The 12,666-nt window shown below is 43.9% G+C and overlaps 1 protein-coding gene across 2 annotated transcripts in view; it reads right to left on the bottom strand.

Annotated features, from left to right (window-relative positions):
* LRMDA (leucine rich melanocyte differentiation associated) overlaps positions 1-12,666 on the bottom strand; it is a 1,095,017-nt gene that overhangs the window by 377,098 nt on the left and 705,253 nt on the right. The window lies entirely within an intron of this gene.

Below are 12,666 nucleotides of genomic sequence, written 5' to 3'. Positions count from 1 at the left end.
TTCTTAATCTTCGCAACCACCTCCAGTGAGTAAAGCCTCAATTAATATGAATGCAATTAAAAAAAGAGCCAAAGTAATGAATTTTTCCACATCCATCTTTCAGGCATGCTTCATGAAATGTCAGGGATTATTTGGAGATCAGAGCATCCTCACCCAGTTATCTCCCCAGTTCTGTCTGAGAATGATGACTCAGCAGGGAGAACCCAAGTCACAGAAGTCAGATTTCACTGTGTTGAGTCAAAAAGAATCTATGTTTTCCCCTTAAGTTAACTAGAAAATTAAATTAACCAGAACTCATTCCCTGAGCATTTTAGTTGATCTCACCTAGAAAGGTAGTACTGTGACCTATCAAAAATTATTAAATGGTCAAACCCAGGCAAATGTCTAAAACGAGTCAGTATTTCCATTTTCTTAAAATGTTTGGAAGTTTAAGGTTTTCTTTCCAATTATGTACCTCTTAGGAACTATGCAAGAAACAGTTTTCTCTTGGCTCTTAAGTTCCATTCTAGCAGTAAGAGAGGGTCAGATTCCTCAAAAAACTAAAAATTGACTTACCATATGATCCAGCAATCCCACTCCTGGGCATATATCCAGAGGGAGCCTTAATTCAAAAAGATACAGGCACCCCAAGGTTCACAGCAGCACTATATATAACAGCCAATACACGGAAACAACCTAAATATCCATCAACAGATGATTAGATAAAGAAGCTGTGGTATATTTATACAATGGAATACTACTCAGTCATAAAAGAATAAAATCACACCATTTGCAGCAACAAGGATGGTCCTGGGGATCATCATTCTAAGTGAAGTAAGCCAGAAAGAGAAAGAAAAATACCATATGATATCACTCATATGTGGAATCTAAAAAAGGAAAAAAGACACTAATGAACTCATCTGCGAAACAGAAACAATCTCACAGACATGGTAAATAATTTTATGGTTATCAGGAGGAAAGGGGGTGCAAAGGGATAAACTGGGAGTTCGAGATTTGCAAATATTAACTACTATATATAAAAATAAGATTAAAAAATAAATTTCTCCTGTATTGTACAGGGAACTATATTCAGTATCTTGTAGTAACCTTTGATGAAAAAAAATGAAAATGAATATATGTATGTCTATGTTTGACTGAAACATTATGCTGTACACCAGAAGCTGACACTGTAACTGACTAAACTTCAGTTAAAAAAAAAAAAAAAGAGAGAGAGAGAGAGAGAGGATCCATATAACTCTAATGCCATAAGACTGTATCCCTCTTTCAAGCCCACTGCCCCACCAGTCCTTCGCTCTGGGGTCAGCACCAGAGTTCTGCAGAAAGTCTGCGTTATTGAGAGGCTCCAGGCACAAGGAAAGGAGGATCCAGTCCTGGCATTCTCAGCAAAGACTTGAGTCTTTAACAGAGCTGTAATACATGGACTTCACCCTGGGCCACAGAATGGAGCTCTCATATTCTGGGGTCAACATTTTATGACTATACCCATTTAAATGGAGGAACAACCCACTGCCCAAGGAGTTCTAATAACTGGTCTATGGGTTTCAGCCAAAAAAAGTCAGTGGGGAAATCAGAATAGAAAAAAACAAGCTGTTCATAAAAATGGGAGTAAGGCATGAGGTTTGCTTTTTTTTTTAAGTCATAAAACAGCTTGAGCAAATTTCAAGAAAAAGAAACTCACTAAATAATTCTCCCTTGCTCCACTGCCCCCTCTAAATACCAAACAGGATGTGCTTCCTTATAAATGCCTATAAATCTGGGAGGAGAAAAACAAATCTGATCTTGTGCACTGAGCTCTAGGCTGCAAGGAACATGGTTAGATTTCTGTTTCCCTTGGAGGAAGATGCCAGAACAGCGTTTTCCCATCAAGTGTTGATAAGGAAGGCATTTAGCATTTCATTTGATGGGCCTGTTGTGAGTGGGTGGTATGACATGATAAATGATGGCCAATGTCATATTAAAAATTACAGGCCCATCTGCACTTGCTCACTCTGTTCTCAAGCCAATGATACACCACCCCGTGCAAAGCCTTCAGCTGTGGCAGATGTGGAAGAGATGTTCCTCTCCCAGGATAACTTTAGCAAACAGAATTCCCAAAGCTTTTTCCCATGATTTCAGGAAGCATTGTAGGACTACATGTAGCAGCACTCTTCAAGTAGTGCTTCTTAGCAAAAATGAAGGTGCCTTTACTGTAAGGTTAAAATTAAGTCAATCACTGCAAAGCTAAAAAGAAAACTATCTCCATTAAACATTTCTCCATGAGGTGGGTTTTGTTACACTCTTCACTCTTTCTGTTTTAGAGAACATGCATCATATTGTGGAAGTCAGAGAGTCAGTCCAGAAAACACAACTCAGAATGGGTAATTCAAGAGAGGGAGTTCAATATGGGGTATGAATTCAAAGGTATTAAATGAGCTGAAATAAACAAGAGAAGAGAAGGTTACCCTGAGCATAGCAACTTCAGGACGTTACTGCCTCCTCTATATGCGAGTCAAAGGAAAAAGGGTGTTGCTGGAATCTGGGAGCCAAGAACCCCGGGCAGAAGTCTGATTCATAATGGGACCAGTAGTAGGAATTGGAACCACTGATGGAAAGTGATTCCCATAGGAGATGGAGCCATGGGAGAGACACAGCCACTGCCAGGAATGGCAGAGCAGAAAGGAAAGAAAGACCCTGGCTTCTTTCTCTCTGCTGCCCACCTGTGACCTCTCACCAGTGCCTCTCACTGGCTGAACCTGGCTAATCCAGTGGACAAAAGAGCCAGAGAAACACAGTTTAGGAGGATGATAATACAGAACAGAGCAGGGTTTGAGAACAGATCTGAAAGTAAACAGAAAACCAACCAACAGAATAATCAGGTTCAACTGTAAGGACAACTGAATGCAATTCAGACTGATGAGTCACCGAGGGAAAGACAACTGGATGAGTCTGAGAAAAAAATTAGGATGAGGGAAAGACCTCCTACAAAAGAAAAACTAACAAGTTCCTACAACCCTCCCTCCCAGACCAAGTTAAACTTGGGAAGGAGGGAGTCTAGACTGAGACTGTTACTGAGTAACTCTTGGGAAACTGAGCCAGTACCTAGATCATTGTTAGAAGAAATGCCAGGCACACCAGTTACCTATCGCTGTAACAAACCACCACAAAACAACTGCTGTATCTGATCACGATTCTTTCCATCAGAAATTTGGGCTGGGCTCAGCTAGGTGGGTCTCATGTTCCATCTTAGATCATTCATGTGATGACAATGAGGTGGCAGACTGGCTGGGGGCTCATTGGCCCCGGGGGTCCCTGCTAGGATGGCTCCTTACTGTTTCATTTGTTCTCATCCTCCAGTGGACGCTTGACTGCTTGACTTCTTTGCGCGGCACTCCCAGGGTGTTAAGCGAGAGGGCACGCCCCCATATGCAAATGCTCTCTAAGCCTCTGTTACATCATGTTTGATAATACCCTGCTGACCAAAACTAGTCACAAGGTCAAGTCTGGGTACAAGTGGTGGACAGAGAGTCTCCTCCACTCTTGATGAGAGGAATCTTGCAGTCACAGTGCAAAGGTGCATGCATATAGAGACAGGAAAAAATATAGCCATTTTTAACAATCTATCACACTAGGTGAACAGATCTCCTAGCAGGAGTTTTTCTAGCCAGAATATTCCAGTTTTATCCACACCTGAACATTTCAAAAGGATATGTATTTGTTTTCCAAATAGCAACTGTTTTTGGCTGTCGCTGATGCACTGGGGTCTGACCTAACTCAAAACCCTTCAACCAAGCCCACTCCTTAAAGAGTTTCATGGTTAATCATTTCACCCAAGGTTAAGGACACTGCCTCAAAATCAAACTCAAGTTCAGAGGAGAAGTCCCAAGATCCCTCTTCCTTCTCTCTATGCCTTCAAGAAAGGAAAATCCAGCTTTCAGTACAACATTGTGGGGAGATGTCAAACTAGGAATCAGAAATTGTGGTTTCACATTCTAAAACAGGAACCAATTATCTATGTAAATCACTTGGGTAAGTCTCCTCTCCCAGTCACAGATTTCCTGATTTGCAAAATCAGGGAGTTCAACGACTTTGGAATAGCTGGAGCGGGAATAGGGGACAAAGAGGGAGAGGTGGAGGAGATGAGACAAGATGGTGAGTTGAAGGAGTGAAGCCGGCTGGTACAAAACAGCACAACCTGAGGGGTGTGGGAACCTGGATGGCGCAGATCCTGTTAATGGCAATAAATGCACTGTTTTCCCTAAAACATCTGATTTTATTGCAGTCCCTGAGTAGACTATCTCATTAACCACCCCAGCTCTGCTGTTTGCTGCCTCTCCTGCTTTGGTTCCCAACTGGCCTCATCTGTACCCCTCCTGTCATGAAGTTATTAAGTCCCCCCTGGTCTTCAGGATGGGAGGTGGGGTGCTTGCCTGCAATGCAAAATGCAGCGCAACAGCCCCTGGTCTCCTTCTCCAAACCATCTTGTTTCCATCTCACACACCCTTTAAAGTGGGATTGCAATTGACAAGGCTCTTGCTTTTACATAAGTAATGCCATTTGGACTGATCCAGGCCCATAATTCTGCCACACTCACTCCTATCTGTGCTTCTGGAAAGGCTACAAGACCTGACACTCCCAGATCTTATCACGGTCTCACAATCAGCCTCGAATTAGCATGACTCTCTCTGGGCCCCCGGTTCCAAGCACTATTTCCCTCACGGGAGACATGTTTGGAAAATATCTACTTTCTACCCCTTCATTTCAGGGGGAATTCTCAGGTTGGAATTCAAAAGCAAACAGGTTGTTTGCTATGACATATGAGATCGGAGGAGTTGGGGAAGCCCACAACTACTGCAAGATCCCACTCTAAGCTGGTAGGAAACAGCATCATTAGGAATGCCTTCTTTACTATGACATAAGGCTGCTTCCAAATAGGCCTCTGGTGTTCCATTTCCTCCATGCAGCCCCCCAGGATCACATCAGACCAAGCTCATCTCTCCTACCAGGGAGCCTTAAGAGGGGGTCTTCATTTCCCTTGCTGGATGAGTAACAATATTAGCGGTAGAGCATAGCAGGATGTGAATCCTGGCCCCCACACTGGAAAGCCAAACACTGTGAACTTGGGTCAAGTTTCTGAATCGCTCTATGTCAGCTTCCTCATCTGTGACAGGCCGACAGAGGGCTGTGCTGATGATTCAGTGAGAAAATCCTTGCCGAATCTTTAGAACATGGTACACAGTAACAGTGGAATAATATTGCCTGAGATCATCATGTCTCTATTACGTTGTGGAGAAAATAAAATTGTTACCTTGTCTTATGAATTCCCTTAATGGCCACTTTATTTGTCTAATTAAATAATAAGGTCAAGAGCAAGGATGATACATACATTTTTATATTCCTTTAACCCCGTTCTCCTCTACCCCCACTCCCACCCCGCCGTGAGCTGAGCACCTTGTATACCACACAGACCCGGGGGTGGGGCCGGCTGGTGGGACCCAACATCACAGTACAGGGAAGGTGCCACAATGAAGAAAGCACAGGCTCTAAGACGGACATGTGTTCAGTGCCTGGCTCTTAATAACTGGTGACTTGGCCAACTTACCAAGCATCAGATTTATCAAGTATAAAATGGGGATCAAGGGACTGCCTGAGAAGGTGGCTATGAAGACAGACCCTTCCCCGTGAGGGGCTTCTTGTGGGCACTCAGTTGATGCTCATCTCCTTCCCTTTCCATCCCACTCACCATTAACAAATTGATCAGACTGGGGCCAGCAGACACAGAAGCATGAGGAAACCAGCCTCCGGCATAAAAGGCACAGGAAGAGGGTTCAGGGTCCTAAAGACAAGCACCACTGACCACACCGTGGGGTCACATCCCCAACAATTCTCCCCGCCCACTCAGCACCCAGGCAGTGTTTTCTCAGCGCCACTGAGAGAGGGCAAAACTATTATCAACACAGGCTCCTCAAAAGAACCAGTGGATGGAGGTCTCAGAGCCTCTAGGAAATCTCTGGTTCTCCCCTTGATGACTGTTGAGGCTCTGGATGGAATATATGAGAACATCCTACACAATTCCTCTAAATGTTTCTTCCCTTGTTGCCCTTCTTGCAATTCTACTACTCTCAGCAAGCATGCCAGACAAAAGGCATGGGCTGGATGGACCTACAGCCAGACTCCAAGTTTTCATGAAACTGTAGAATGTTAGTGCTGAGATGAGCTGTTCCCACAACCTCACCATGACAATGGAGCCACAGAGAAGTTGGATGGCTGGTCCAAGGTCCTGTAGCTCGTCCAGGGCAGAAATGAACTAGACCCACGTTCTTTTTCATTTCTCATCTTTCTGATGCTGCAGAAGAACATGTGCCTCTAAAAACGTCTTCAAGTCTGTCATGCTCTGAATTCCAACAGAGAGTTCTCCAGCCTATGCTGGGTGGGATGTGATCAGTCATGATCCTCTAGATCTGAAATCAATGAACTGAATGCATCCAGCAAAAGCCATTTGCATCAGCTTCTTTCTACAGCACAGATTCTCCTGCATGTTGACTGTTCCGCAGGGCTGAGAATGTTCCCTGAGACCCCCTTCCTGTGAAGGAAACAGACCCCAGCTGGCCAACCACACTGGGACTCCAATACGGACTTCAGGTGCTCCACTATAGGGCTGTGTTCAATGAACTGCAATTGGAAAAAATTTTTATATCTACATGGCTCTCACCCAACTGCCTCAAGCACACCAGCTGTACTGTGCTTTCTCTTCTAATTTGACAGTCATAAGAACAGCTCCTGAAGAATAGAACATTCTTCAGGGGAGGGCTGTTGGTTTAGCAGGCGTTTTTGGAGGAGGAGAAGATGAAAGAGATTTTAAGTTAAAATGTCATGTACAGAAAGGGGTGGGACGTGACAGAGAAGGAATCCCACTTGCACTGAATGCCTATCAGGTACCAGGCACCGGGCTGGCTGAGTTCTCATGGCTCACTGCATTTGGCCTGCACAGTGCTGAGAGATGAGGATAATAACCAATATTTTCTAGATGAGAAAACTGAGGCTTAGCAAGATTAAGAGACTAGATCAAAGTCATACAAGGAATCTGTTGAACAGCTGGTATATTAGATTCCTAGGGCTGTTACACCAAATTACCATAAACTTGGTGGCTTAAACAACACAACTATGTTCTCTCTCAGTTCTGCAGGGTGGAAGTCTGAATGCAAGGTGTCAGCAGGCCTGTGATCTTTCCAGAAGCCCTGGAGGAGAATCCTGGCTTGGATCTCCCAGCTTCCGGTGGCTTCAGGCATTCCCTGGCTTGCAGCTCCCTGACTCCAATCTCTGCCCCTGCTTTCTCAGGAACTTCTCTTGTCTACCTGTCTCTCCTCTCTGGATTTAGAACCCATGGGATGATCCAGGATACTCTCAAGATCCTTTATTACATCTGCAAAGACCCCTTTTCCAAATAAGGTCGCAGTCATAGTTTAGTTGCATTAGAATGAGGATGTATCTTTTCACAGGGGGAGGGGGACCACCACTCAACCCACTACAACTGGATTTTCAGTTCAAGCCTTTCTTACTTATAACCCATTTTCTCAGCACACTGTCATGCTATCTCCTGTCTTTTCCTTTATCTGTTTTGCCAAGGATGCCTTTAGCCAAGATAAAGATGCCAACAGAGCCAGGGGCCCACAACAGTGAGAACACAGCTCTTCAACTACCCAGACTGATCCAGAAAGTTAGTGACTGTTGAAATATAAGCCCCCCCTCAGTCCTGCTACTGTCCTAAGAACCAAGAAGGAGAACTGCCCCCTGAAAGACACCTTGCCTTTGCCCGTCAGCATCAAAACCATTTGACTCTTTGAGTTCAGTCCTCCTCTTGCAGGAGTAAAAGAGCTATCAGGTGCCAACGTAACCTATAGCCATCCCCTAATAAGTTTAAGATAAAAGGCCAATACATTCAAATAAGATTCAGGCATAATGTAATAGTCTTTGTTACCAAGCCACATCTAATTATATCAGTCAATCTTTTATTACCAGACTCACAAGTGCAGACAACTCTATTATAATCCCTCTCTATAATGATCTCCTCACTATCTGACTCCTCGAACTCTACAATAAATTAATCATCCACCCGCAATCATGAGTAAACATCAATTCAATTAAGGATTGATAAATAAACAGTTCACTCCAAGGCTGGTCCTGATGCGGAGGGGAGTAGCACTGGGCACCTGCCAGGGCAGTGCTGAGCAGGGCGTGCTGAGATGTGGATGGCTCTCTGAAGATGCTTTTCTTCTGCTGCTGTTTACAGGAGATGCCCTGGCTGTCATTTTCTGCTCCCACCCTGTATGTGGAGGTGGAGAATGACTTATTCACTTCTCTGGGTCTAAATGTGGAAGACTTGCTTATCCTATTCTTACCCTGCACTACCGAGCATCACATATCTGAAAGAAAATCAGTAGGAAGGTGGTAAAATGCAAGACATAGGAGCTCATAGCAAACAGTAAAGGAGAAGAAATGCTGGTCCAGGTAAAGATGTAGCACCTTGTATTGAATGGTTATGTAACTGTTAGGGGTTAAACTGTGTCCCTGCAAAAGATATGCTGAAGTCCTAAACACCGGCCCCTCATAACGTGAGCTTATTCAGAAACAAGGTTAAGGCAGATGTAATTAGTTAAGATGAGGTCACAATGGAGTAGAGTGAGCCCTTGACCGAGTATGACTGGTGTCCTTACAAATAGCGATGTGAGGCCACAGAGAGAAAGCCAGGTGAAGACACACACTGGGAGAAGGTGGCCATGTGATGACAGAAGCAGAGCTCAGCACGATGCATCTGTAAGTGAAGTAAAGACACGAATTTCCAGTTACCACCAGAAGTCAGGAAGAGGCAAAAGACTATCCAGAGTCTTAGAGGGAGCCGGCCCTGCTGACAATTTGATTTCATACTTCTAGCTTCTAGAATTCCGACAGAAGAAACTTCTGGTGTTTTAAGCCACCCACTTTGTGGCTCTTTGCTATGGCAGCCCTAGAGAAACCAATACAACGGTTGATTACTGTAAAAATAAGCAAGGTCACGTTTCTGAGCACTATTACCCGGCAGGTTCCACACAGAGCGTGTTACATGCATTTAGCACATGGAATCTTCACAGCTGACTTACGAAGTTAGTACTCTTAATCCTCCTTTACAGATGAGGAAAGCAGGTTGACTGAGGCTACCAGCTCCGAAGTCAGAGAGCTGGGGAGTGGTAAGCCTCTCTAATACTGGAAGCACTCACACTGTGAGCCTGATAAGGGCAGGGTGGTGGCAGTGTTGTTCCTCAGAGTATCCCCTTTTGGTGTGGCCCAGAGCCCAAGGGCTCCTCCACATCCACCACAGGTACAGAGGACGAAGGGAAGCCAGCAACTGTAGGGGTCACCCAGAAATCCACCTCCCCTTCAGCCAGCAGGACTCCGGGTTCATGTTTCAAAGTATCAGTTCTCACATAAGATAGGTTTAAACCAAGATTCCTGATGCTAGGAAAGAAGTTTTAAAACCACTGCTACTGCCACAGAAAGTTCATCCATAGAATTCCAGATAACATATGCCAAAGGGATGACATAATTTGAAAATTACCATTCCACAACCTGTAATGAAATAATGGACCTATGTCATCACCATCAAAAGATGCTCAAACACTAAGTGAAAGGATGGATGGAAACTGAAATGAAAGGATCCGACCGACACTGTCTAAACCTACTGATCATATATTAATTATGCAGCTGATGATGTGATGAACTAGGAAACGTACAGCACCACGTGCAAAAAACTGGATTTGAATCAAAGCAATCTCTTGGTGTACAGTAGGTGAAAAGAGGTACACAGAACAGAACAGAACAGGTTAAATGACACGGCGAGGAAGAAACCAGCCAAAATCAGAAAGTGGGTTGTTCCCGAGGAAACTGATTCCACTCCTCGAAAAACCTCAAGGCACAAAGACAGAGGGACAGAGAGAGACAGAAGATAGAAGAGAGGAAGAGAAGGGAAACTCTGAGAGCAGAAAAGAGATCAAAGAGACGGAGCAACCAAATACACTGTATAGGCTGTGCTGTTTGGATCCTAATTCAAGCAAACTCAATGCAAAAAGGTATTTTTGAGATAATTGGGGAAATCAGATATGGACTGGGTATTAGAAAATACAACAGGATTCTTGTTAATTTAGGGGGTTGAGATAATGACATGGTGATTTTGTGTAACTGGAAAATGGTCCTTATTCACTAGAGAAGCTTAGTGAATTATGTAGGACACAACAATATGATACTTGGGTTGAGATCAGGAGGAAAAGAAAAAAATCATGGCCCCTCCCCTTGAAATCCAAGTGAGCAGCTGGTTTTGTTGAAAGCTAGCTGCCCCAAATCACCCAGAGTAACAGTCTAGGGAGTGAACCATACTCCTTCCGCTCAGGGTATATAGTTTTGAGAACTGCTTAGAGGTGCCTAAAAATTCTGTGTCAGCAAAGTGAGACATGAGGGAGGAAAACGTTCCTACTGAGACCCCTAGGAGGTTGACCTGGTTGGCTGAGCTAACCTCTCATTCTCATGTGACAGCTGTTTGCTCAATTCATAACCAAAACTAGCACAAACGTTATTATAAAATCAATAAGGGAAACATACACCTCTATATTTGTGACACCTGGGGACCTTGGCAGAGTCCTTCTTGCCGCATGTAAGTAGTATAGGGGTGGTATTACCACCACACATACTTCTTGTTGGGATGTGAGGTCAGATAATATACTTAAGGAAAATGCCTAAACTGGCATGCTTTCAAACGTGTTAGCCACTGTCATCGCCATCATCATCAGTAATGTTGTTGGTGTTGTACATGCTTGTCATTGAATGTCTTCTGTGTTCCCTTGTGGTACATTTATTCATCTAGTTAGGAGAGGTAGGAACGTAAGCTCAAGGACAAGGATATCGTTATATATTTCTCTCTATCCTCCAGCTTCCCCTCCTCCATGCCTACCTCGGACAGTGTTATGTACATAACAGGTTTGCAATAAACACCTGTTTACAAGGCACCTGAGTGGGGAGGCTGGTGGTACTTATCCCTTCAAAGTAAAGGCTACAGGGTATGGGAACAAAAATGGACATTAGAGGCAACAGACCCAGTTAAGATTCCTGGTGCCATCACTTAATAAGTGCGGTACTCTTACTGGATGTCTTGGAGCCTCAGTTTCCTAATAAACAAACTGGGGACCAAGATGCCTGCCTCAAAAGGCTGTGAGGACACAGATGGATTCCAACTTGGCTGCTGGCTCACCACGAGCCTCTCTCTTCCTTTCTAGATGGGGACAGAGAATGCTAGCTAGGTCTCTCCAAGTATTAAGTGCAAGAGGATATACTGAGGCCATGCACAGGGTACAAGAATGGAATGTCTGTGTCCCTCCCAGATTCATTTGAGGAAGCACAGTGTGATGGTACTTGGAGGTGGGGCCTTTAGGATATAATTAAGTCATGAAGGTGGAGCTCTCATGAGGGCTATTATGTTCTTAGAAGAAAAGACCAGAGGGCTTAGCTTTTCTCTCTCCACCATATGAAGAATCCAGGAAGAGAATTCTCACCATGTTGATTGAAAACAAACAAACAAACAAAAAAACCCCAAAAAAAACACAGCCTACAAGTTGGGAGTTATTTTACTTGAGGAGCTTACTGAGGACTAGAGCACGGGAGACAGCCTCTCAGCTCTGAGGGACTCTTCCCAAGTGGTAAGAGAGGAGCCAGGAAAAAGAACATATAGTTGAACATCAAAAGATTGCTGCTAGTCACACACACAAAAATCTATCTCAAGTTAATAATTTTGGTGCTTTTCTATGTATGGGAAGATGCAAAAGTCTATGCTCATTAAAATTATTCCTTTGATATGCATTTTAACTATGTAGGGCCAGTATCCTGTTTCTCTCCATCCTGAATTCCCCTCAGGGTGCACTGTTGGGGAGGCTGCAGTGGCTGATGGCTGGCTGATGGCTACGTTCCTAGTTTTCCCGGAATAGCAGGCAACTTTCTTTGTTTACTAAAATGACAGATAACACTTCTTTGTCCACAACCAGAACCTGACCACGTTGGTACCCTGATCTCTAACTTCCAGCCTTCAGAATCGTGAGAAATCAATTTCTGTTTTTTAAGCCACCCAGTCTAAAGTAGCTTGGTAAACCGCCTGAATTTATAAGAAGTAATGTATAATAAGTATGCATTCTTGTTCCCTTAGGCAGAAAGTTCTCAAATTTAGGTTGGCATCACAGGCCGTCTCCCTTGGGGTCCCTGTGGCTGGGCTCCCCAGGTTCCACCCAGCTCTGCCCAGACCCTCATCACAGCCAAGAGATGACCGAGGGGCTAAGGCAACGCCTGGTGCTCCCACTTTGGAAAAGACAATGTTGCAAAGACAAAGTTTCAACATTCTAAGAGAATGTAAGCAAAAGCTACCAAAGTCATGCAGGTGGGGAGGAGCAATAAAGAGTCTATTAAATTTCCTTAAATTCTCAAAGTATAATCAGCTCTAATTTACATCTTAGCAATAATTACTGATAACCGTGGATAATTCATTCATTCCTTCTACTGGTCTCAGTTTCCTCCTGTGTAAAACCAAAAGTGTTCTTAAACTGAGCCTTTCACACCTACAGAATCCAAGGGTCTATGAAACTTGATGGTAAATAAATTATTTTATACATAAAAATATGT

The sequence above is a fragment of the Camelus ferus genome, chromosome 11 (genome assembly GCF_009834535.1).
Source record: "Camelus ferus isolate YT-003-E chromosome 11, BCGSAC_Cfer_1.0, whole genome shotgun sequence".
Classification (NCBI taxonomy): domain Eukaryota; kingdom Metazoa; phylum Chordata; class Mammalia; order Artiodactyla; family Camelidae; genus Camelus; species Camelus ferus.
Note: the sequence above shows the minus strand (reverse complement) of the source record. Positions and strands in the feature narration are given on the sequence as shown.